Genomic DNA, 24,860 nt, shown 5'->3' with positions numbered 1-24,860 from the left:
TTTTTAGTAATCTCTACACCCAACAAGGGGCTTGAATCCACAACCCCGAGATCAAGAATCTCATGCTCTTCCAACTGACCCAGCCAGATGCCCATATGGAACATTTTATACATAACTATCACTGTAAAAATCATAAGGAGATTTTGAGATCAAAACACGTGCAAAGGTTACAATTTAGGCAGCTACTAAATCATACAACCGATCTAAGATGTTATTTTGATTTTTAATGTAGTATTAAAATAATGAACAATTAAGGAATGCATTTCATGTTTAAAGATGTTTATGCGGTGCCCCGGTGGCTCATTCGGTTCAGCATCTGCCTTCAGCTCAGGTCATGATCTCTGGGTCCAGGAATCAGGGTCCTGGGATCAGGGTCTGCATATGGTCCCTGGGTCAGGCTCCCTGCTTGGTAGGGAGTCTTCTTCTCCCTCTGCCCCTCCCCTGCTCTTGTTCATTCTCTCTCTCTCTCTCAAATGAAAAAATATCTTTTAAAAAGATATTGTTTAAATTCAGGAAAATATTTATTTTCAAACAAAGTAAAAGTTTCATTACACTCTAAAACTTTATTCTTTGAATTGCACTTTGCTTCACCAATTTAGACGTCAGTAAAAAAAATTGATTGCATGGAATCTCAGCCGAAGTAACTCAAGTTGGTCTTTGTCTTTATAATCACTGTGCTATAATTTTAAATTTAGAATCTACTTTTAAAATATGGATTATGTGGGGATCCCTGGGTGGCTCAATGGTTTAACGCCACCTTCAGCCCAGGGCATGATCCTGGGGTCCCGGGATCGAGTCCCACGTTGGGCTCCCTGCATGGAGCCTGCTTCTCCGTCTGCCTGTGTCTCTGCCTCTCTCTCTCTCTCTGTGTGTGTCTCTCATGAATAAATAAATAAAATATTTTTAAAAATATGGGTTATGTGTATTATATATGGCCACAGGGATCGCAGTCTGGAAGTGTGCTCAAAGCAAGCTCGAATGATTCTAAATGGTTAAGAACTTACTTTAGAAAAGAACAGCCTCTCCCTGGGACCAACTATTTGACAAGAATTTGTCAAAGTAACTTCCTTGTAGAATAAGATGATTATTAAAACATGCATTCTAAAAATTGGCTAATTTGGACCTTACATATATATTAAAATTTAGAAATGGTTGATTATGGTGCTAATAAAAACAAGATTGCCTTTTACTGGGTTTTGTTGTTCTTATATTAAAATTCTCTGTGGACACTGTTTCCTCTTTGTTTTTTGTTTTTTGTTTTGTTTTGTTTTGTTTTTTTGCTGTTTCCTTTTATTGCCTGCAGGTGGGCAGACCATTCCCACTGCCCTACCCATGGTAGGCCATTCCTCCACCCAAACCTTCGTAACAAGAAAATAGCCTAATTAATTGCTCTTGCATTTGTGGCCTCCAAACACCATTATTTTAGTGTGTGGGGGTGCTGTTGGTGACTTTCTATAGGGTGAGATTTTGTCTCTCTGAAGGCCTTTGGTGGCTTACAGCACTGGGTGGGGTACAATGCACACCACAATGGCATACGTCACCCGGAGGTGGTTAGGTGACCTGAAGGTGCTTTTGTTGTCTACTGTTTTAGGAGGAGTGTCATTGTCACCCACCACGCATTAAACCCTCTTCCCATCTGGGTTCTGGCAATCTCAGCTCTGACTTTGTGCCCCGTCTCTACACCAAACACACATAGAACCACCAAAGCTCTTTTTCTTCTTGCCTGTGGGACAAACTGCTGAGAATATTTGTGTTTAGTTCTCAGTCCTCATGCAGTCCTTATCCCCAATGTCTGGCTAACTGTGGACCTGCCAGTCTGGCCCCCAACCGTCCAGGACCTCACCTCCCTCTCTACTCACATGCCTGTCTCTTCATTTTTTCCCCTTCATCTGTCATAGACACACAAACACATTGCCTTTTCACAACTTGTTGACTTTCCTTTTATCAATCTGTGTACCCTGTTGCTCCAGATTTGATCTTTATGTGTTTGACCAGTTCTCCACAGCTGCTTCAGAAGATGCAAGGTTTCTAGCCCATGCTTGGCATTTGCTAGCTGTACAGGATGTTACTTGGAACGTTTGGATTTTCCAGTGCTTCTTATTCCCTCTCGGCTCATTTTCATTTTGTTTCTCACTCAGCTTGTGGTAACAGATGAATATCGTTGGCCTTATTGCTGTGTTAGGCATTCTTAAGGAAGAAGGGGATGCTCGAGGAGTTTTTTTTCTCAAATTCCTTTGAAGAGGTCTTTTTGGCTTTGTGGTTTTCTTCTGCACCTGGAAAGGCAATGGAGTGAGTCAGCATGGGATTTGTTTGGGGGAAGAGAATGGGAATGTATAGGAATGGGGCTCCATGAGTAGAGATGTGGGTTGAGGAAGGGGTTTGTGTCAGGCAAGGGTAGGGCAGGGGGCTTGGGGAGATCTCTGGGGAAGAAGAAGAGCATGAGTAAGATCATCTAACCTTGCCACTGGCTCTGGGCTTTGGTCGACAAGAACTCTTCTTTTTTCTGATTCTTGGGGCTGGCTGTTTCATGCTTTTGTTTGATTGTTTCATACTTGTGCTAGTCTCCTCTGGTGCACAGATCTTACCAGCCATGTTAAAGCCTCTCAGTGGTCTGCCCCAGGCCTGCTGACCAGTGAGGAGCCACGCCTTCAGCTTTGTTTGGTCATCAGGGAGATCCCCTAGCCAATGATTGTGTTGAGGTGGCTTGGGCATCACAAAGCACTGCTCATGACACCTCTGTAGGGGCAGGGAGGACAAGATGCTACAGTTGGAGAAAAGGGGTATTTCTTTAATAACCCCTAAAGATCCAGCCCAAAGTGACCTGCTAACCCTCCATATTTCCCCATGGTCAATTCTAGTGGGTCATATGGCAGGGAGAGAGTGTTTCCTCCAAGACATTCCCCACAGCCGCCTCATTCAGTGGTTCATTCTGTTCTCTCCCATTCTTTACCATAACCTACCATTTTGGATATCTTAGCCTAAAATCTCTCCAAGGTAATGCGGTCTTCTTATTTAATTTTCTGGGGAGATATGAATCATTCCACTCTCCTCTAGCAAATTTCCCTTTTGTGTTTGCTTTTGTATGGCTCATGAACTAAGAAAATTTTTTAAAACATTTTTAAATGATTGGGGAAAAATAAGAAGGAGAATATTTCATGATGTGAAAAGTATATGAAATTCAAGTCTCAGAGTCCATAAGTAAGGTTTAATTAGAACACATACACTCATTCATTTAAATATTGTCAATGGTTACTTTCACCTACCACAGGGTTGAGTAGTTGTGACAAAGACTGTACAGCCTGCAGCATGCAAGATATTTACTAACTACTAACTTTACAGAAAAAGTTTGCCAACTCCTGCTCTTTTCTGTTCCATTGATCTATTTGCCTAGCCGTATGCCAATACCACACTGTTTTGATGACTGCAATTTTATAGTAAGTACTAAAATGAGCTAGTGCAGCTTATTCAACTTTGCTTTTATTTAGAGCCCTTCACATAGTCATATAAAATTTTATATATTTTTTATTTTTTTCAAGATTTTATTTGAGAGAGAGCGAGAGCGAGAGAAAGAGCATGAGTGGGGGAAGGGGTAGAGGGGTGGAGAGAGAGGGAGAAGCAGGCTCCCCGCCAAGCAGGGAGCCTGATGGGGCTTGATCCTAGGACCCTGGGATCATGACCTGAGCCGAAGGCAGATGCTTAACCAACTGAGCCACCCAGGTGCCCCTATATAAATTTTTAAATAATCTTTTCTGTAACTGTTAAAGCCTGCTGTGATTTTATTCTGATGGTGGCGAATTTATAAATCACTATAGGGAAAATTAAAATATTAACAATGCTGGGACTTTTGATCTGTGAACATGTATCTCTCCATTTATTTAAGGTTCTTAATTCCTGTCCACAATGTGTGTCAATTTTCAATGTACAGCTCTTACACAATTTTGGTTAAATTGATTCCTAAGTATTTTATATTTTGAACTAGTATTCTTTTAAAAGATTTTACTTATCTATTCATGACACACACAGAGAGAGAGAGAGAGAGAGAGAGAGAGGCAGAGACATAGGCAGAGAGAGAAGCAGGCTCCATGCAGGGAGCCGATACGGGACCCCAGGATCACGCCCTGGACCGAAGGCAGGTGCTAAACCACTGAGCCACCCAGGGATCTCCCTTAAATTAGTATTTTTGTATTCTTTGGGTAAATACCAAATAATACAATTGGTGGATTGTAGGGTAGTTCTACTTTTAACTTTCAAGCACCCTCCGTACTCTTTTCCACAGTGGCTACACCAATTTGCATTGGTGGAAGTGGAAGAGGGTTCAACAGTGGAAGAGGGTTCCTTTTTCTCAACATCCTCACCAATACCTGTTGTTTCTTGTGTTGTTTATTTTAGCCATTCTGACAGGTATGAGGTGGTATCTCACTGTAATTTAGGTACGTCTCCTGAGGCACGGGAAACGAAAGCAAAACAACATCAAAATAAAAAGCTTCTGCACAGCGAAGGACACAATCAACAAAACTAAGAGGCAACCAACAGAATGGGAGAAGATATTTGCAAATGACTTATCCAATAAAGGGTTAGTATCCAAAATACGTAAAGAACTTATGAAACTCAACACCCTCAAAATGAATAATCCAATGAAAAAATAGGCAAAAGACATGAATAGACATTTTTCCAAAGAAAACATACAGATGGCCAACAGACACATGAAAAGATGCTCAACGTCATTTATCATCAGGGAAATGCAGGTCAGGATAGTTTTTTAAAAATAAAATTGCTGTGGGGCACCTGGGTGGCTCAGTCAGTTAAGCAACTAACTCTTGATTTTGGCTCGGGTCATGATCTCAGGGTTATGGGATCGAGCCCTGTGCTGGGCTCCACGCTCAGCATGGAGTCTGCTTGTCCTTTTCCTTTGCTGTTCCTCTCACTCCCTCCTCTCTCTCAAGTAAGTAAATAAAATCTTTTTAAAAATTAATAAAATTGTATTTAAAAAATATTTAATTTATTTATTCATTGGAGACACAGAGAAAGGCAGAGACATAGGCAGAGGGAGAAGCAGGCTCCCTGCAGGACTCCATCCCAGGGCCCCAGGATCACAACCTGAGCCAAAGGCAGATGTTCAACTACTGAGCCACCCAAGTGTCCCAAAATTGTTGTATTGATTTGCTAATATTCTGTTAAGAATTTTTTTTAAAGATTTTATTTATTTATTTATGAGAGAGAGAGAGAGAGAGAGGCAGAGGGAGAACTAGGCTCCATGCAGGGAGCCTGACGTGGGACTCGATCCCGGGTCTCCAGGATCACACCCTGGGCTGAAGGCTGCACTAAACCGCTGAGCCACCCGGGCGTCCCATCTGTTAAGAATTTTTGCACCAATTTTCATGAGTGATTTTGGTCTGTAGTTTTCTTTCTTTTAAATTTCTTTGTCAGACTTAGATATCAAGGTCATGCTGGCCTCATAAAACCAGTTTAGAGAAGTTTTTGCCTGTATTTTCTGAAAGAGTTTGCCTAAGATTGGTATAAAATTTTTTCTTAAGTTTTTGGAGTGTTCTCCAGTGAAGCCACTGACTCTTGGAACTTTTTTGTGATAAGGTTTTATGTTTTGAATTGATTTTGATATTTGCATTATTAAAAGATTCCAGTCTTGTGTTAGTTTTGGTAAATTGTTTTTCAAAGAATTTTTCCATTTCGTCTAAATTGTTGAATTTGTTATCATGAGTCATGCATAATATTCCCTTTGTAGTTTTTAAGTATCTATAGCGTATCTAGTGATGCCACTTCTATAATTCCTGAAATTTGTAACTTGTGTTTTGTGTCTTTTTGTGTTGGTTACTTCTAGCTAGGCTTCTATCAATTTTATTAATTTTTAAAAGATTTTATTTATTTATTCATGAGATAAAGAGAGAGAGAGAGAGAGGCAGAGACACAGGCAGAGGGAGAAGCAGGCTCCATGCAGGGGGCCTGATGTGGGACTCGATCCTGGGTCTCCAGGGTCACGCCCTGGGCAGAAGGCAGGCGCTAAACCGCTGAGCCACCCAGGGATCCCCCTCAACTGTATTAATCTTAAAAACTACCCTACTTTTGGTTTTCTTGATTTTTCTCAAATGTTTTGTCTTTTCCTATTTTATTGATTTCTGTTCTTTGTCTCTTTTTCTATTTAATTTTGATTTACTTTACTTTCTTTCTACAGCTTCTCAAAGTAGAGTTTTGTATCATTCATTTTAAACCTCTTTTCTTTTTTTCTTTTTTTTTACATTTTTTCTTATTGGAGTTCGATTTGCCAACATATAGTATAACACCCAGTGCTCATCCCGTCAAATGCCCCCCTCAGTGCCCATCACCCAGTCACCCCATCCCCCCGCCCACCTCCCCTTCCACTTCCCCTTGTTCATTTCTCAGTTAGGAGTCTGTCATGTGTTGTCACCCTCTCTGATTTTTCCCACTCATTTTCTCTCCTTTCCCCTTTAATCCCTTTCACATTTTTTATATTCCCCATATGAGTGAAACCATGTAATGATTGCCCTTCTCCGATTGACTTACTTCACTCAGCATAATACCCAGAATTACTATTTACAACTGCTTTAGCTGCAACTCTCAAAATTTGATATATTGTGCTTTCTTACCCAGTTTATCTTTTAATTTCACTCATGATTTCTTTTTAAACCATGAGTTATTTAGAATTATGTTTCTAATTTCCAAATATTTGGAGATTTTCCATTTATGTTTTTGTTATTGATGTCTAATTTAATTCTACTGTGGTTAGAGAACAAATTTTTATGATTTAAATCTTTTAAAATATCTGAAACTCATTTTATGGCCCAGAATTAGGTCTATCTTGGTTGGTGTAGGCCAAAGTTGGTTGTTAGTAGTTTTCTTTTTTTTTATTTATTCATGAGAGACACACAGAGAGAGAGAGGCAGAGACACAGGCAGAGGGAGAGGCAGGCTCCATGCAGGGAGCCTGACGTGGGACTCGATCCTGGATCTCCAGGATCACGCCCTGGACTGAAGGCGGCGCTAACCCTCTGAGCCACCAGGCTGCCCGGTTGATAGTACTTTTCAAATGTTATGCATCTTCTCTGATTACTTTGTCTTCTCGATTTATCCATTATTAACAGAAGAGAGTTTAAATCTCCAGCTATGATTGTGGATTTTTCTTTTTCTTCCTTTATTTTCGCAAATTTTTGCTTCATGTATTTTGAAACTCTATTTTTGCATACTCATTCAGGATTGTTATATATTCTTGGTGCCTTAATCCTATTTTTATTAACAAATGATCCTCTTTATCTCTGGCAGTACTCCTTGTTTCAAAATCTACTTTGTCTGACATTAATGTAGCCTCAATAGCTTCCCTACGTTTCATGTTTGCATTGTATATCTCATTCCATCCTTTTACTTTCAACCTAATTGTGTTTTTATATTTCAAGTGTGATCTTGTTAAGAGCATATAGTTAGGGATGCCTGGGTGGCTCAGTGGTTGAGTGTCTGCCTTTGGCTCAGGATGTAATCCTGAGGTCCTGGGATCGAGTCCCACATCAGGGTCCCCTCAGGCAACCTGCTTCTCCCTCTGCCTGTGTCTCTGCCTCTCTCTGTGTGTCTCTCATGAATAAATAAATAAAATCTAAAAAAAAAGAGCATATAGTTAGATGTTGATTTTTTTAGAGTCCATCAGCATCTTTTAGTTGAAGTGTTTAATCCATTTATATTTAATTGAATTATTGATATAACTGTGTTTAAGTCTATTCTTTATTTGTTTCCTAATCCCCCCTTTTGTTATTTATTTTATTCCTTCTTTCCTATCTTCTTTGGATTAATTGAACATTTTTTGTATTTCATTCTATTTCATTTCTTGGCTTTTTAGGAATAGATTTTGTATTATAGGTTTTTTAGTTGTTGTAAAGATTACAGTAACTAATCGCTAACTGCATTTTACACAGAAATAAGTTATACCAATTAATGTGTAATAATATTACAATAATTACACTTACACATCCCTCTTGTCCTTAGTGCTTTCATTGTCATATATTCTACTTTTACTTATAACTCAAAATACATTTTTGTTAATTTTTGCTTTCAACATTCAATTGCCTTTAAGAAATTTAACAAAAGAAAGAAAAATTGTATTTTGTATTTACTACCTATTTAACATTTCCAGTGCCCTTCATTGCTTACTTATATCTGAATTTCCATCTTATTATCTTTATCCTTCAGCCTGAAAAACTTTCCTTAGCATTTTTATAGGTTGGATGTGCTGTCAACAAATTTTCTCAGCTTTTGTCCTTCTAAAACTGTTTTTATTTTGCCTTGAGTTTTGCAAGGTATTTTTCCTGGATGTAGATTTTTCTTTTTCTTCCTTATATATTGACAGCATTTAAAAAATTTTAGCACTTTAATGATGTTATTCCTTGATTTTCAGAACTCCACTGTGTCTGATATGACACAATGGCTGATATGAAGCCATCTATAATTATTGTTTCTCTGTTCTTAATGTATCTCTTTTCCCTAACTGCTTTTAAGACTTTATCTTTGTAGCAGTTTGTTTATGGCGCTAAGTTTAAGTGAGATTTTCTTTTGGGAGGTCACTAATTTTCCTGGATCTGTGGGCTGCTATTTTTGGTCAGATTTCAAATATTTTTTTTCGACTTTTTCCCTTTTTAGAATTACAATGTCACATATCTTGGAGTCCTGGATTTTGCTCCAAAAGTAACTGAGCCTCTCAAATTTTTTCAGTGTTTTTCCCTTTTTACATCATTTAGGATGAATTTATTACCTATCTTCAAGTTCATTGATTCTTATTTCCATTATATTCCAGTTTACTGTAAATTTTTTAAAATCCAATGAATTTTTCATTTAAGTATTGTATTTTTGGGACTCCTGGGTGGCTCAGCGGTTGAGTTCCTGCTTTTGGCTCAGGGCATGATCCCGGGTTCAGGGATCGAGTCCCACATCAGGCTCCCTGCTGGGAGCCTGCTTCTCCCTCTGCCTATGTCTCTCCCTCTCTCTCTCATAAATAAATAAAATCTTTAAAAAATAAAAAATAAAAAAATTGTATTTTCCAGTTCTAGGCTTTCCATTTGGTTGTTTTTATAGCTTCTGAATGTCTTCTGAACTTTTCCATCTTTTCATCTACTCTTTTCCTGTATACATTTTTTATTGATATAAAACTCATAAAACAGAATTATCTATCCTTTTTAAAGTGTGCAATTCAGTGGCATCTAGTACATTCACAATGTTGTGTAACCAAAACCTCTACCTCCTTCCAAAATATTTTCATCACCCCAGGCAGAAACTCTGTACATTAAGCAGTCACCTTCAACTTCCCCCAGAACCTAGAAATCACTAATCTGCTATAGATTTGACTATTGCCGATAATTCATACAAATGTAATCATACAATATATGACTTTTGCGTCTGGCTTCTTTCACTTAACATAATGTTTTCAAGGTGTGTTCACGCTGCAGCGTGTATTAGAACTTCATTCCTTTTTATGGCTGTGTAATAATCCATTGTATTAATATACCATATGTTGTTTTTCCATTCAACAGTTGATGAAAATTTAGTTTGTTTCTACCTTTTGACTATTACATATAGTGCATCTAGGAATATTTGCGTGCAAGTTTTTGTTTTATTTTTTTATTTTTATTTTTTTATTTTTTTATTTTTTTATTATTTATTTATTTATTTATTTATTTATTTATGATAGACATAGAGAGAGAGAGAGAGTGAGAGGCAGAGACACAGGCAGAGGGGGAAGCAGGCTCCATGTGAGGAACCCGACGTGGGACTCGATCCCGGGTCTCCAGGAACGCGCCCTGGGCCAAAGGCAGGCTCTAAACCGCTGAGCCACCCAGGGATCCCAAGTTTTTGTTTTAATAAAACAAACAATGTACATTGTTTTATTGTTTTTGTTGTTATATACATAGAGTGTGGAATTGCTGGGTCACATGGTAACTCTATGTTCAACTTTTTGAGGAATCATCACACTGTTTTCTACATCATTTTACATTTTCATCAGCATTGTGTGAGGGTCCAATTTCTCCATATCCTTGCCAATGTTTGTTATTGTCTCTCTTTTTATTATTGGCATCTTAGTGGATGTGAAGTGGTATCTCACTGTGATTTGATTTGTATTTCTCTAATGTATGTTAAACATCTAATATGCTTATTGGCCATCTGTGTATTTTCTCTGTAGAAATGTTTATTCAAGTCCTTTGCCCATTTTTAAATTGAGTTGTTTGTCTTTTTGTTGTTGAGTTGTATGAGTTCTGCTTACTAGACCCTTATCAGATTTGTGATTTGAAAATATACTATCCCATTTTGTGGTTTGTCTTTTCACTTTCTTGATAGTGTTCTCCAAGGCACAAAAAATTTAAGTTGTGATAAAGTCCAATTTATCGATTTTTTCTTTTGTTGCTCATGCTTTCAGTGTCATGTGTCGAAATCCACTGCCAAATAGAAGATCATGAAGATGTGTACCTGTTTTCTTCTTAGAGTTTTATAGTTTTAGCTGTTATATTTGGGTCACTGATCCATTAAGAGTTAATTTTTGTATACGGTGGGAGACAAGCTTTCAGCTATAGTATTAATTTATTTATTCAGATTATATCAGCCATTGCTAGTGGTTTCTTGGGAGGAAAAAAAATTTCCTTTATCTTGAGAACTGCCATAAGCTCCATCTTCTGCTGCTTAATTACTGCTTTGAACATGTCTCAATCCACTTGAAGAAGGAATAGCATCAAGAGCTCCAAAACCATTTAGTTTTACATTTGACATCTTCAGCCACCTAACACCAACCTACCTTTCCAGGTATATCTCCTGACTTTTCTCTAACTAGATCCTCTAAGCCAGGAAAAGTACCTGCTCATTGTCCATCCCTACCTCAAGCTCAACAACCCTTTCTTTTGTGTCTTACTAGAGGCTATGTCTGTCTCATTTATCACATCCAGCATCTAGCATGGTGCCTAGCACGCAATAGTGAAGTCACTCCTTACACATGAGATGGGTCCTAGAGTCAATATGCAAAATGAAAAGCACATAGAGTTACTTTTGATGATGCCTTAGGGAGGTGCCACAGCAGAGAATGACAGCCTTCTCTCAGAATGTCCAGCATGGCCAGCCTTTTTTTCAGTGTAGATACAGATCGCTGGGTTGTTCTTTTTGATCCTCAGTTTAAGTAGTTGGTTTGCACTTCCAGTTGGCCATACTGTATGAAAAACATATATCTTTAAACAAAAGAATGACACTCAGCAAAGCAAGCTGTTCACACTAGGAGCCTGAAGAACAGATTCATGCCTCTCATCTCACACTTGATCCGGGGTATATATTAATTGAGTGTAATGGTGGGAGGATTTGCCCATACTATTTAAACAGCTCTCTCCTACTGTGTATTGCTGAATTCATGTAAGTGAAATATGCCTATGAATGCCAATATCATAGACACTCAAAAAGTTTCTTTGCATGAGTGACTTAATTAATTAATGCTGTTCTCTCTACTTGAATGTCTTCTTTTTGTCTCTGCCTATCAAAACGCTATACATTTTTCAGAGCTGAGCTGATGACCCACTTATCCCCCCAGCAGGCTAATTATTTCATTTATTAGGTGTCTACTCTGTAGCAGACAATGCAAAACACCTTATATGCTTTGCCCTCCTTAAATCCTCACAGCAGTCCTATGAGAGAGGAATAATGAATATTTTTCCTGATTTAGGGATGAGAATACTGAGATTTAGAGAGGTTAGCTATCTTGCCTAAGGTAGGTATCATCTACCTTGTTCACTGCTGTCTCTTTAGGACCAAGCACAAGGTCTGGCATATAATACACACTCAACAAATATCTATTGACTGCATGGGATGACTGTCAGATTCTAAGCCTATATGATTAACTTCTCACCAGGGCTTCTTGACCTGTTTCAACTCATGGCCGCAGTCATACTTTCTTACTCTATTATCCACATATTGGCCCGAGGCAAGAATATCTTGTGAATCTTCTTTTGCTTTTAAATTGTATTACAAAACCTATAAGTATCTTAAATGTTTTTTTCAAAATACATCTGCTCCTGCAGAGTCTGATATGCTTCTCAGCTCCTGTGATACTTCCTCCTAACCTTCACAGTTCCCATAAGATGTAAGGTCTCTCCTACCCAAATAGCATTGAACCAAACATTGCTTTGTGTTCTGGGGGCTTGAATACACATTTCATTTTCTCCCTTAGGTAGATGCTAACTGAACAGTATCACTCTCCGAAACATTCATTACTGAACACCAGTCTTGACAAACTAAATGTCTCGAGATAGTTCTTCTGCCAACACATTCAGTACCTTGACAGTCTGGACCAAAGTATATGTCTGAGCCTTGCAGTCCTCCTGGTTTCTTTCACATAAAGGTCCTGCTGCCCAGTCTGAGAGGAACTGGTCAGAAGATGATCATACCCAAGTCTGCTTGGTCGGAGGAGGCTATTTTCTCTGGTAACTGGCAATTTTTGAAACATCAGAGATATGAAAAGTGCATTTTGCTGTTGACTGAATGTGCAAAAGAGAAGGTAGAAGAATGACTTCTTAAACATTGATGTGATTTATTTAGAGCTTCTGGCTTATTGATGATGCAGACATATCTGCTCTTATTGTTTCATGGAGCCCTGGATCATTCTGAAGTTCTGGTGTAGAAACATTTAGCTTTTATTAATTAGAAAAAGAGAGACACGGGCGCCTGGTTGGCTCAGTGGTTGAATGTCCGCCTTTGGTTCAGGTCGTGATCCCAGGTTCCTGGGATCGAGTCCTGCATTGGGCTCCCCATGGGGATCCTGCTTCTCCCTCTGCCTATGTCTCTGCCTCTCTCTTTGTGTCTCTCATGAATAAATAAAATAAAATCTTAAAAAGAAAGAAAGAAAGGAAAAGAAACAATGATAAGCTATCAACTACAGTCTTTCATCTTTTTTAAATAAGCAGGCTTGCGGTGAGATTTACAAACACAGAAATCATGGTTAGAAGGGACCATATAGTAAAAGGATCCAAGTTTCCATTCAGGAAATTATAAATGGAAAAATATTGTAGTAAGTCTCACTGTATGCCATGTCCTTTAAATGTATTAGCTCATTTAATTCTCACCACTCCGGGTTGTAGGTACTGATCTCATTCCTATCTGGTAGATGAGGAAATTGAGGCTTGCAGATTATGACTTGTTCATGATCATAACTTATAAAGGCAGAGCTGAAATTTGAATCCAGATCCAACTCTAGCTCCTGTGCTCATTTTATGATACCACACTGCCTCTCACCGGCCCTTATTAACCTATGATAGTAATAGTCAACAGTTGGGGCAGCCGGGGTGGCTCAGTGGTTTAGTGCCACCTTCGGTCCAGGGCGTGATCCTGGAGACCCGGGATCGAGTCCCAAGTCGGGCTCTCTGCATAGAGTCTGCTTCTCCCTCTGCCTGTGTCTCTGCCTCTCTCTCTCTCTCTCTGTGTCTTTCATGAATAAATAAAATATTAAATAATAGTAAACATTTATTGGGACCTCTGTGAGCAAAATAAAGGAAAACTAGATGCAGTACTTGTGCTTTATAGATAATAGCTACCATTTACTGAGTGCTAGCAATAGTAGTAAGGGCTGTAGATATAATAGCTCATTTCATCATCAAAACCATTGTGTGAGGTAAGAGTTATTAATATTCCCATTTTACACCTGAAAGCATTAAAGCTTGGGTGGGGGGGTGTTTAAAAGTAACTTGCCCACAATTACTCAGCTAGAAAGTTTCAGAGCCAGGTTTCAAATCTATACGTCAGTTGCCAGAGCTAGAGCCCGTATGTTGCTAGTTCAAATGTGAATATGTATAAGACTCAACCTGAAGAGGCTATTAAAATGTGGATTCTGGAAGCTCAGTCAGTTAAGCACCTGCCTTTGGCTCAGGTCATGGTCCTGGGGTCTTGGGATCCAGCCCCGCATTGGGCTCTCTGCTCAGTGGGGAGCCTGCTTCTCCCTCTCCCTCTGCCCCACCACCCAGCTTGTGCTGTCTGTCTTCCTCAAATAAATAATCTTTTCAAAATGTGGATTTTTTGGCTCTATCTCTGAGAATCTGATTGATTAAGTCCCTTTAAAATACTTTATTCCAGCATTATTGAGCTATAATTGACAAATGTCATAGAGTTGGAATCATACAGCCTTTTCAGACTGGCTTCTTTCTCTTAGCAATATGCTAACTATAGAGACAATAGGAAGATCAGCGATTGTCAGGATTCAGAAGGAGGGAGGAATGAATAGGTAGAGGCAGGGACTTTTAGGATGGTGAAATTATTCTATACGAGACTATGATGGTGAATACCTGACATTATGCTTTTATTAAAGTGCATAGAAGTATGCAACACAAAAGTGAACCCTAATGTAAACTAATGACTTTCATTAATCATAGTGTATCAATATTGGTTTATCAAATGTAACAAATGTAACAAATGTACCACACCGATATAATTTTATTTAACGGCTCATCTATCTGAATAGTACTGACCTCACAGACCAAGTTGCAAAGTGTTTCCTAGGGTAGCAGTCTTCTTGGTTCTTCTCTTGACATAGAACCTACAGTTTTTAAAAAAGATTTTATTTATTTATTCATGAGAGACGGGGGGGGGGGTGCAGAGACACAGGCAGAGGGAGAAGCAGGCTCCATACAGGGAGCCTGACGTGGGACTTGATCCCGGGTCTCCAGGATCAGGCCCTGGGCTGAAGGCAGCGCTAAACCGCTGAGCCACCCGGGCTGCCCAGAACCTACACATTACCAGGGACCTGGGGTGGGAGAGATCAGGGCCCAGTACCCGTGGCCGGCTGTGCCTGGAATAGAGCTTCTGCCCTACAAATGCAGGCTGGCTACAGGAATGGACTATAGACTTCTCCGCTGTGCTTGCCTAAAATATTTTCTGTAAAACAGAGCTGGGGCCAGCCCCTCCTAGAGAGACACCATGGCCCTAGAGTGAAAGCTGAGGGGAGACTGGTCCCTATTTTTCTGAATGCACCTGCCAAGAGTAGAGCTCTCAGAGTAATTTCTTCCAAAATCGTGCTGGTGGAGAAAGAACAGGTGATGATTCAAAGGCCACAAAGTTGCCTATCATGACTTAGCAGATTTTCTTGAATGTATTTGTCTCTGTTCTATGCCCTTAGGACAATTTTTGGAGACTTTAAGTGATGACTTCAAATAATGTTTTTCCAGGGACGTAGTTGTTTATTAGGGAGTCAGTAACTGCACTCCTCACTCAACCACTCTGGGAATCTTACATAGGATTTTAACTTCTGTTATGTTAGCAGATTCCCTCCCTTGCTGACTTGACTTCGAGTGGCTATGTTGTCAGGTACTCTGTGGCAAAGGCTATGTTGTCAGTTATGCTCTAGGAGCTGAGGGCAGCTCTGACTGAGAGAGAGAAAGCAACAAGAAACTGAGACCCTTGGTCCAAAGGGCAACAAAGAACTGGATTCAGTCAGCAAACACGTGAGCTTACAAATGAATACCCAGCTGAGCCTCAAGATGCAACCACAACCCTAACCCACACCTCGATTGTAGTCTTTGTGAGATCCAGAAGCAGAGGACCTGGCAAAGCTGTGTCACAACCCCTGACCCACAGAAACCGTGAGATCATAAATGCCTGTCGTTTTAAATTACTAAGTTTGGGATCATCTGTTACACATTGACAGAGAACTAATACGATGGCATAAAATAAAATATACAGGATCACGCATTATATTGGAATACAGTTATTATAACATTTTAAAGACAAGTTTGTGATATAAGATAATGCGTGCTTCTTTATTAATGCATTAAGTAACAAGATCTAGTCGTGGATCTAATATTTGCCACTATTTAAAAGAACTGATGAGCAGGGCACCTGGGTGGCTCAGTCGGTTGACTGACCCAACTCTTGGTTTCGGCTCAGGTCATGATCTCAGGGTCATCAGATTGAGTCCCATGTCAGGCTCTGTGCTCAGCTGGGAGTCTGAGATTCTCCCTCTCTCTCTCTCCCTCTACCCCTCCCCCTGCTCTCTCTCTCTCAAATAAATAAATCTTTAAAAAAATATAAAAGAACTGATGAGCATAACGTATATTTCAAGGTATCTGCAACAATAGTAATGTGAAATGAAACCATGTGTGATGGCTTTTGGTGACAGATTTGCAAGCAGTGTTAATACTACTGTGGAGTGTTGCCTACATTCATACTTGAAAGAAATGTTAAATTTTATTTAGAGGTTAGTGAAAATAAAGATTTAGATTTTCCCTCTCCTTAATTACAAAGGCACCCTGCATTCCATCCACAAAACCCCTAAGGTTAAAAACCCCTGATACAGACTCATTGTTTGCTAGAGTCCCCTGATGCCTGTCTTTTCTATTCCTATTTAAGTAGCCTCTCTGCCCTAGGTCATCCCGTCTCCTTTCCTAATATGTCATCTGGAAATTTCCCTTCTTGACTAAACTTTTTTTAGGAGCGTGTTTGCACCAATTAATTGAAATTAATTACAACAAATTTAATATCCTTCAAAATTTTAAATGCACATAACTTGATCCAGAAATTGTTTCTAGAATTCATCCTGCAGGTGGACAAAGATATATGTAGAAGGATATTCATTACAATCTGCTAGTAATGCTAAACAACTAAATGTACATCAATAGCAATGTTGTATAAATTACCATTTACCTTACAATTATTAAAAAAGACAAGGAATTATATGTACTGCTACGAAATGATCTTTAGGATTTATGAAGCAAAAAATGCACGATCAGAGCACTAGGTATAAAAAAAAGAACACTAGGTATAGTGTGTTTCCATTTGATTATGCATAGAAGTTTTTGGAATTATATACAAAAAACATTAATACCGTGTACCCATGGGAGGCAAGAATAGAGACCTGAGTCTGAAACTGGAGGGGCATGTAAATTTCATTGTATGTGGTTCCCAAATTGTGTGCCAAGTTGCCCTGAGACACTGAAGGATAATTTAAAATTCAAGGCAAATGTAGTGATATTAGAAACTGTGAAATTGTAAAAACTAAAAGAAAAAATTGTAAAAACTACTTAGGCAAAGGAAGTTCATTGTTTCAGCATTAGATCATGACACTTTCCTTTCAATCATGTTATATCTTTGCAAATTTGAGTTTGGGGCAGTTGCTATGATAAACTAACAAATGACCCTGTTGGATCACCCAAAAGACACCCCATTTACAATTCAATTTATCTTCAGCCCAAAATGACTGAAGAGGCCCTGATAATATAGGTAAAAAGACCCAGAGGATATTCTTATTACTGGACAAGGGAAAACTTCCCAAAACCCCAGATAGTATTACTATAAGATTAAGGTAGATATCATCATCAATTTATGTTTTAGAAAACCAAGACTTCTTTAGACATTGTTAGTAGAAGGAGTTGACTTTGAAAGATGCTCAGATTAAGGTAACACGATGTGATAATGGAGTAGGAATAGAGAGAGGATTAACATGCATATTTCTATTTTGGAAGCCATTAAGGGCTCATGGCTGCCTTTTGAGATAGAGCAGCTCAGTATTTCTGGCTCATCCCCTTTGATTGAAAGTGTTTTTACTGGACTGACCAGATTTCCTCATTGCTCTGTCCTCAGGCAGAGGGACTTCCTCTAAATATATTGAAGGAAACCAGGGGTCATGGTCTGGCTTCTTTTTTTCCCTTGAGACTTGTGTAGGGCGCCTAGTTCAAGGGACTTGGCTGAGGTCAGGCACCCATTAAGACTATGGCACAGCCAGGACTTCAAAGTAGGTTCTCTGGTCTAAGTTCAGTGCTCTATCCAGTCCATGTCACTGCCTCCATGTGAGAGCATGAGGGACTGAAGTTTCATGCTTTGACTAACTGTAGACTTAGGAAGTCCAGCCAACAGTGAAGAAGATCTAATTCTAAGATTTCTCTAATCCTCAGGTTCCTCACTTATTGAATGGGGTTGATCATACATATTCCATGGGATTTTGTGACAATTTAGTGACATAATTTAGGTAAAGCACTTTATGCAGTGTTCTAGCTCAAGGTACATATTCAGTAAACCTTGAGCCCTACTCTTGGCTAAGACCTTGATCTCTGGAGTCAGTGACACAAATTTCCAAGTTCCAGTTTTACTACTCACTAGATGGGTGACTTTGAGCTGCTTATTTTTTAAAATATTTTATTTATTTATTTATTTATTTATTTATTTATTTATTCATTTATTCATGACAGAAGGCAGAGACACAGGCAGAGACACAGGCAGAGGGAGAAGCAGGCTCCATGCAGGGAGGCTGATGTGGACTCGATCCCGGGACTCCAGGATCACGGCCTGAGCTGAAGGCGGCGCTAAACCGCTGAGCCACCCAGGGATCCCCTGAGCTGCTTATTTAATGTCTCTGACCCTTGTTTTCCTCCTCTGTCTCATAGGATTGTTATGAGATGCAATGAAATCATGTATATGAGCCAGCGAGTACAGTGCCTCTCACAGAGGAAGTAATCACCTTTAGTTTATGTTACATGATTATTAATGGTGGGGCTTCTTCTACTAAGAGAAGTTTAATGTGAGTCCCCTGCCTGGAGCAATCTTAACTGTTTATTTTTTTAAGATTTTATTTATTTATTCATGAGAGACACACAGAGAGAGATAGAGAGAGAGAGGCAGAGACACAGGCAGAGGGAGAAGCGGGCCCCATGCAGGGAGCCCGATGCGGGTCTCGATCCTGGGACTCCAGGATCACGCCCTGGGCCGAAGGCAGATGTTCAACTGCTGAGCCACCCAGGCGTCCCAATCTTGCCGTTTAATGGTGAAAGACAACCCCTTGAACTTGTGACTGGGGTCCTTCATGTCCTATTTTTCCTCCTCTTTGTCTCCTGCACTCCGGTTAATCCCACGCACAAATTCTTCCTTCATACTCAGAAGTAAAGAGCCAACAGCACAGAACATTACTTCTCTCAGTAGGATTTGCAGTTTTCAAGGGACCAATGGTGTTAAGTCCCAGCCCTGGTTTATTTTATTTTATTTTTTCTTAATTTTTATTGTAATAAGATCTACTTTCTTAACAGTATGGAAATCTATACTTGGTCTAGAAAACATTGTCAAGTACATTGTTGGCTTAAATTAAGCTCTAATGAGTTCTACTTTGTTTCATATCTCTTTTCCTATATTTATTTTTATTTTTATTTTTTTATTTATAAATTTATTTTTTATTGGTGTTCAATTTACTAACATACAGAATAATACCCAGTGCTCATCCCGTCAAGTGCCCCCCTCAGTGCCCATCACCCAGTCACCCCCACCTCCCGCCCACCTCCCCTTCCACCACCCCTAGTTCGTTTCCCAGAGTTAGGAGTCTCTCATGTTCTGTCTCCCTCTCTGATATTTCCCACTCATGTTTTTCTCCTTTCTCCTTTATTCCCTTTCACTATTTCTTATATTCCCCAAATGAATGAGAACATATAATGTTTGTCCTTCTGCGATTGACTTACTTCACTCAGCATAATACCCTCGTTTCATCCACGTCGAAGCAAATGGTGGGTATTTGTCGTTTCTAATGGCCCAGCCCTGGTTTAGAGCAGAGTTTCTCAATCTTAGGATCACTACCATTTTGGGCTGGGTAATTGTTGTGGGGGACTTTCCTTTGCATTGTAGGTTGTTTAACAGCTTCTCTGGCTTCAACTCACTAGATGCCAGCAGTGCACCAACCCCCTTTACAGTTATGACCATTAAAAATATCTCTAGACATTGTCAAATGTCCCCTGGGAAGAAAAATCACCCATAGTTGATTCTAATCACTGGTTTAAAGGATTCTGTGAGGACATGAGGTGTTCCAGAATATCTTAAAATCACAGCAGGGATTATAAGTGTAAATGCCTACAGGAGCCAGGCAGAGATGGAAATGCAAGGGAACAGAGGAGTCCAATGCAATAAAGAGTGATGGGGCTTGTGGCAAACTAGAGAGTATATGCCATATCTAGAGTCATTCAAAAGCAACATTTAAAAAAATCTCTATGATCCAGACAAAGCATATCTGAAGTTTAAAATGAGCTGCCGGGGTGCCTGGGTGGCTCAGTCAGTTAAGCATGTGCCTTCAGTTCAGGTCATGAACTTGAGGTCCTGGGATTGAGCCCCTGCTCAGCGGAGAGTCTGCTTCTCTCTCTGTCCCTCCCCCACTCCCTGCTCATTTTCTCTCCCTCTCTCTTTCTCAGATAGACAAATAAAATCTCTTCAAAAAAATAAAATAAAAAATAAGATGAGCTGCCAGTTGGGATACCCAGATGTAGACTGCCCCTTAGAATGGCTCAACTCTGGCACACACTCTCTTCATTTGATGTCCCCTTCCCATTCTGCTATTCCCCCCACCTCCCCTTTCTGCCTTCAAAATAAGGATGTCCCTAGATAGCCAAGCCATATTAGGTCATCCTAAAACACAAAATTAATTTTAAAGTCCACTAAAACTTCTCAAATACACATGTGCTCTTCAAATGAGCAAATTTCAAAGATTATCCCTTAATTTGAAGCTGCCTATACGTTCAGTGGAAAGGACAATGACATGTACTGAGTAGTAAAGGCAGGAGAGAAAAATCCGCAAAAGAACACCAGAAAAACAGAGATCAGAATGTTGACAGGGATTGTGTCTGCGTGGATTTCTTTTTTCTTCTCCATTTCTGCTTTTCTATATTTTAAAAAGTGGTTAATGTTATACTGGGAAACGCCTGCTCTTGAAAGGAGAGGGACTCTGTGCCATCCAGCGCTTGCTCAGGTGGGGAAGGTGTCATGAAATCAAATACATGATAAAAATTCCAGCGGCCAAGCTAGCCCTCCCCAACCCCGCACTGTTGGAGGCGTCGTGTCTGATGAATAACAAGAGAACCTGAAGTTCCCCGCGTGTGGTTATTAACATTAATAATAATTGGAACACTAATCTCTGCCCACCGCGTTCTGTTCTCTGGTTGCTTTCTGCTGCTTTTTAATGACGCGCTTTTGCTTTTTCCCATGTACTCCGCATTATACACATGCTGTACTGCTCTACCTTCCCTCGATTTATGCATGTCTCTAGCAGATGGTTGGGCCAGTCCACCTCCGGTGCTTGTTTAGCATAACAGAGAGCTCAACAACTGGGGCGGCTCACAAGGTTCAGCTTGCCTCTCTGGATCCTGGTGGGGCGAACACACTGGGTTAAGGCCAACACTTGCCATCTCTGACCCTACCTTTGAGTTTTCCTATTCGCTTTCTAAGAGTTGTTTTTCCTCTCCCTCTTTATTCTCTCCCCCTAATCCTTTTTCTCGGTGTTCCCTAATTTCTGTGAGACTTCCCACGGTGGTGGTAGGGACAAGGAATTTTCCAGAAAAAAAAAAAAAAAGCCATACCGAAAATCCAGTATTGGGAGGCCCTGCTAATCTCTGGCTGAGTCTTAGTGAGGACTGGAGAGTGGTCTCTCACTTACCCACTCCTTTTCCCTGTCTAGAGAAAGATGTGCCACATCAACCATAGTCTTGTCAGCATGGTAGGATTTTTGAAGCCATGAAGATATGAACCATTAAAGAAATTGGGGTTGACCTCGAGTAATACGCTTCTGGTCTTTTGAAGCATGTGGAGTAGTTCAAGTCACCTCCCAGGAGTTTGGTCTTCTGGCTGCCTCAATTCAGAGCTACATTTATCCCCACGCTCTCAGCACATTGCTTTTAAACTCCTGCAGGTCTAAGGAGTACTTACGGATGCTTACTATGACAAAACGAGCTTCATTTTTTTTTTTTTCACATCTGATCTGGGTCCTACGATCTTTTAGGCTTTTATGTATGAAGGACAAATTTCACCTTTAAGGACATCTGAGGAGTTGAAGGTTGTTATTGTTCTAGGATGTTACAATTTTTGCCTTAATGACTTAAGATGCACACAGCTTGAGATGAGAGCTGTAAAGTGCCAGTCTGAAGTTTGCTGTAATGTGACTTCCATGTGGATGAAAAAAAATTGATTTCTAATTCATAAACTATATCCCCAGATGCCAGTCATTACGGACTTTCCCAGTTTCAGCTTAAAAGTACTCTGAGCAATGTATTCACAGAAGGGAGAAAGGGGGTGTGCTTTCTTCTCACCCCCAGGTGAAGAAGGGAAAAATGGAACTTTGTGGAGAGGAAGCCAAGGAAACAGTTGGGGTGGTGTGATTGCTGGGGGAGGAGCCTGGGTAAATGGTGGTCCCCATATATTTTCAGGACGGCTCTTTTCTCTCCAGAGCTGGAGGAAAATCAATATCTTGTTTTCAGATGGGTAAATGGAGTCGTCTCTTTAAAGTGCCCCGGTCAGTTCACCACACGTCGGGCAGCTGCTGCTTTCCAGGCTGCCCCGCGATTCCCAGGCTAGGAGGATTGACAAGGCGATGATAAACTAACGTGCCCCCTCAGCTCTGGGTGTGCACCATTGTTCCCGCAGCTGAGACCCTCTGCTGCTATTTGCTTTCTCCCACATACATTATTCAACAGCCCAGGAAAAGGCCAAGAACCTCTTTCATTCAGGAATTCTGTATTAAAATAATCAATTTCAAACTGAAGCCGGGAAGGCCAGCTTGCTACAGGGAGAGCCTATTAATAAGCCACCAGTCTTTTCCATTTGCATTGAACTCATGCTGTATTGTGGTAATATGGGATTATTTTTTTTTTCAGTTTCCTCCAAGAAACTAAACATCACATTGGTTCTCCTGCTCTTTCATAAAGAGCATGTAGAAGAGCTTCTTCGTTTGATCCCGTCATTAATAGAACACTAGAGGCCATATTTGTGCCTGCTACTCTGCACTGGCTAATTCTGATTTTGAAAGTACTTTAAAAAAGCCATTAACTCTCCATGAAATGTAGCAGGAAGAAAAGTTTTCAAGTGTTTTGTTTTCCATTCATTGGCCTTCCATTTCTTGTCTTGCCTCTCCTGCCCCCTGCCTCTAACCATCCCCCACATACACACACACACATATAGAAGTTGTGATATTGAAGCACCAAGCCCAAAAGTTAGAAACCTCACATATATAAGCCAGGATAAATTTTAAGTGCTTTTCAGCAGCACCATGAGATGCTCTCCCAAATGGGTGAGCTTTTCCTATTTGGTTAATAAAGGGTTAATCACAAACGCCCTTTTGTGGCTGCCTTTTTGTCAGAATTCTAAGTTTACATCAGTTCTTTTCCATGCCATTAAACAACTCAGTGACCAAAAAGTAACTATTAGTAATCACTATTATGTAATGGGCTCAACAAACATTTATTGAACACCAACTGTGTGTGCAGGAAGTCCTCAGAGCATTGACTTGGGGCACCACGATGAAAGAGTTGTGATTCCCCAAGTGTCCCATGAAACATAGATTTTTAATAGGGTTGCCAGATTTGGCAAATATAAATACAGAGCCCTTAATTAAATTTGAATTTAGAGAAATAAATAGTGGTTTAGTGTAAGTATTCCTCTGTGCGACATTTCAGACATACTTATACTGAAAGACTTCTGGGTATCTCAAATTTAACTGGGAGTCCTACAGAATATCTCAGAAGTCCTATTTTTTAAAAAGGAATTCTTGATGTAGTCTTGAAGGTTTTGAGATTGCTGTTTTCTTCTTCCCCCCCTCACCTCCGAAGCTTAGACTAGAAATTGATTCACTGAAGACTTCGTTAATAGGGTTCATGTTAATCAAAATTTTACTTTTCCATGCAAGAGGCAGCTTTTTCAACAAATTTATCCAGGGGTCTTCTTTCATCTTTTTTCTTCAACAGGTGGCATAAAAGAAATACTTTTCAAATTTTTATGATAAATTATTTTTTTTAAAAAGTACTAAACTCTTGTCAAGTAATTCTCAGATAACTCATAAAAATATACATTCCTATCCCAGGAGTCTGTGGATTTTGTACAAATAAAGAAAAGTTACCCAGAGTAATTCACTGCGTATCTACACTGTGCCAAGGACTGCTGAGCATTAGCAAGACAAAGCAGAGGCAAGTGTATCCGTAGAAGTGCCCAGAGTATGGAGGCTCAATGAATAAGAGCTACCACTGACTCTGAGCATGTCCCAGCAGAGCAGAAACCCACAGCAGCAGTGCCTTGCAACTAGTGGTAGGGTCCATCCCAGAAGACAGAGGACTCAGTCAGCCTAGTTTCTGCAGAGTAGGTAAAGTTAGGACTTCCACAGCACGTGGCTGTTGTCTACAAGGATAAATCCTGGTTAATTCTGTAGGGGCAATCTAGGTGCCGAGGGAGCTAAGACACAACGACTGCCCTCCAGGAGCTCCAAGTGGAGTTGCAAAAGGCAGACATACAAAGACAAAATAGGTGTCAAGAGATTGGCCATAACGTCAGGCTTATTAATTACAGGCATACGATGTGCCAGGCGTCACGCTAAGTGCTTTCCATGCCTTGTTTCCTTTATCCTTATAATATCCCTTTGAGGTTCCCCATGTTCTTCTTTGGGGACTCAAAGGAGGGAGAGAACTCCTCTGAAAATTGAGTCTTTCCATGCAGCAAGTATATGATTCTCTTTTCAAATTTATCTAATTTGTCTGGTCCAATGCTAATAGTATGTTGATTTAATTAGATTGCAGTGGCTTTATAATGTGTCTGGATATCTAGTCCCACAAAATGACATTTTAATTTATTGTGGAAAAAGGTGATTTAATAAATGATAATACATCTGACGTCTTCCTAGAGGAAAGTAACATTGCATGGACACTATCTTCCAACATATATTAAAATAAACTGCAGATGAAGACTGAAATATAAACAAAGTAATAAAAATCTTGCAGGAAATTCCTGCAGACTACACAGACCAAGCAGGAGACAAGACTGGATACCAAGAAGCTGTAAAAGAAAAGATGGAGCTACCAGATACTATATGAATTTAAAACTTGTATATGCCAAAAGAAA

At 39.9% G+C, this 24,860-nt stretch overlaps 2 long non-coding RNA genes across 5 annotated transcripts in view; one reads left to right on the top strand and one right to left on the bottom strand.

Moving 5' to 3' along the window:
• LOC144308471 (uncharacterized) overlaps positions 1 to 24,860 on the top strand; it is a 349,376-nt gene that overhangs the window by 277,991 nt on the left and 46,525 nt on the right. The window contains exons 5-6 of one of the 4 annotated variants that reach the window (XR_013374942.1): positions 4,390 to 4,573; positions 9,700 to 10,153. The exons of the other annotated variants lie outside the window; for them this stretch is intronic. This is a non-coding gene — a long non-coding RNA (uncharacterized LOC144308471). Of the gene's footprint in view, positions 1 to 4,389; positions 4,574 to 9,699; positions 10,154 to 24,860 lie in introns of those variants that run through there. 4 annotated transcript variants of the gene reach the window in all.
• Positions 1,925 to 2,676, bottom strand: LOC144307514 (uncharacterized). Its single transcript, XR_013374362.1, has 2 exons — positions 2,458 to 2,676; positions 1,925 to 2,273 (listed from the first exon to the last, which is right to left on the bottom strand). It is a non-coding gene; the product is annotated as an uncharacterized LOC144307514 (long non-coding RNA).

The sequence above is a fragment of the Canis aureus genome, chromosome X (genome assembly GCF_053574225.1).
Source record: "Canis aureus isolate CA01 chromosome X, VMU_Caureus_v.1.0, whole genome shotgun sequence".
NCBI classification, from domain to species: Eukaryota; Metazoa; Chordata; class Mammalia; order Carnivora; family Canidae; genus Canis; species Canis aureus.
The sequence above is the reverse complement of the archived record's forward strand: the minus strand, read 5'-3'. Positions and strand labels throughout refer to the sequence as shown.